Below are 2289 nucleotides of genomic sequence, written 5' to 3'. Positions count from 1 at the left end.
TATTAATATGATCATGTGTTTTTTCTTCTTTAGCCTATTGATTTTATGGGTTATATTAGTTGATTTTCAAATGTTGAAACAGTCTACATGCCTGATATAAATTTCACTTAGTCTTGGGGCATAATTCTTTCTATCCATTGTTTGATTCCATTTGCTACTATTTTGTTGGGGATTTCTGCATTGGTGTTCATGAGAGATAGTAGTCTTTAGTTTTCTTGTAACATCTTTGTTTAGTTTGAGTATTAGAGTAATGCTGGCCTCATAAATGCATTAAAAAGTATTTCTTCTGTTTCCATCTTCAGAAGAGAACATAGAAAATGGGTATTGTTTTTTCCTTTAATTTTTGGTAGAATTCATTAGTGAACCTATCTGTTTAGTGCTTTCTGCTTATAAAGGTTTTTAATTATTGGTGCCATTTATTTCATAGATTTAGCCCAGATCGTTCATTTCTTCTTGTGTGAATTTGTTTGATTGTATCTTTCAAGGACTTTGTCCTTTTCATCTAGATTGTCAAATTTGTCAAATTTGAGAGCATAAGAGTTATTCATCCTATTCACCTATTTTTTTAACATCCATGGGATCTGTGTGATGTTCTCTCTTTCATTTTATTGACAATATTAATTTGAGTCCTTTCTAATTTTTTCTGGTAAGTATCAATATTATTGATATTTTCTAATAAACAGCTTTTCATTTCATTGATTTTCTCTACCATGCTATAATTTTCAATTTCATTGATTTCTTCTCTGATTTTTATTACTTATTTTCTTCTACTTACTTTGGTTTAATTTGCTCTTCTTTTTCTAGTTTCCTAAGGTGGAAGCTTTGATTATTGATTTTAGATCATTCTTTCTTTCTAATTCAGCCAATGCTATAAATTTCCCTCTGAACACTGCTTTTGCTGCATCCCACAAATTTTGATAAATTGTATTTCTATTTCCCTTTTTAATTTCCTCAAAATACTTTTTAATTTCTCTTGAAATTTCTATTTTGATCCATTTGTTACTTAGAAATGTTCTGTTTATCTTGAAGTATTTAGTATTTTCCAAGTACCTTTCTTTATTAATTTGTAGCTTAACCCATGGTGGTATGAGAGCAGACACTGTCTGATTTCTTTTTTTTTTTTTTCTTTTTTTTACATTTGTTAAGCTGAGTTTTTGACCCAGAAGATAATCTCTCTTGATGAATGTTCCATGTGAGCTTGGAAAGAATGTGTAATCTTCTGTTATTAGATGAAGTAGTCTATAGATGTCAATTATATATAGTAGCTGTTGGTGCTTTTGAGTTCAAATATGTCCTTGTGATTTTCTGCCGCTGGATATGTCCTGTTGATAAAATGATGTTAGTGATACAATAATGAATTTATCTATTTTTCCTTGAATTCTGTTAGTTTTTAACTCACATATTTGATGGTCTGTTGTTAGGCACATGCACATTACAGATTATTATTATGTCTTCTAGGAGAACTGACCTCTTTATTATTTAATGCTTCTCTTTATCCCTGATTATTTTTTTTCCCTGATGTCTACTCTCTCTGAAATTAATATGGCTATGCCTGTTTTCTTTTTCCTAGTGCTAGCATGGTATTCTTTTTGTATACTTTTACATTTACTTTTAATGTATAGGTATCTTTATATTTTAAGTGGATTTCTGGGGCGCCTGGGTGGCTTAGTCATTAAGCATCTGCCTTGGGCTCAGGTCATGATCCAGGGGTCCTGGATCAAGCCCTGCATCAGGCTTCCTGCTCTGCGGGAAACCTACTTCTCCCTCTTCCACTCCCCCTGCTTGTGTTCTTGCTCTTGCTGTGTCTCTCTCTGTCAAATAAATAAATAAAATCTTTTTAAAAATTAAAATAAAATGGATTTCTTGTGGACAAAATGTACTTAGGTCTTTTTCTTTTTTCCCTTCGAATTCACTCTGACGATTTTTTTTTAAGTGAAAGAGAGATGGGGGAGAGGCAGAGGTAGAAGGAGAGAAGGAAACTAAAGCAGGCTTCAGGCTCAGCACAGAGCCCAATGCAGAGCTCAATCTGACAACCCTGAGATCCTGACCTGCACCAAAACCAAGAGCTGGATGCTTAACCAACTGAGCCACCCAGGCAACCCAGACAATCCCTGTCTTTTAATTGTTGTGTTGCGCCATTGATATTTAAAATGATTATTGTTATAGTTGAATTGAATTCTACCATATTTGTCACTGTTTTCTATTTGCTGACCTTCTTATTTGTTTCACTCTTTTTCTGCCCTTTTTGGTTTTAGTTGAACAGTTTCTATTAATTCCATTTTCTCTCTT

Source organism: Mustela erminea, chromosome 11 (assembly GCF_009829155.1).
Source record: "Mustela erminea isolate mMusErm1 chromosome 11, mMusErm1.Pri, whole genome shotgun sequence".
In the NCBI taxonomy this organism is placed as follows: Eukaryota; Metazoa; Chordata; class Mammalia; order Carnivora; family Mustelidae; genus Mustela; species Mustela erminea.
Note: the sequence above shows the minus strand (reverse complement) of the source record.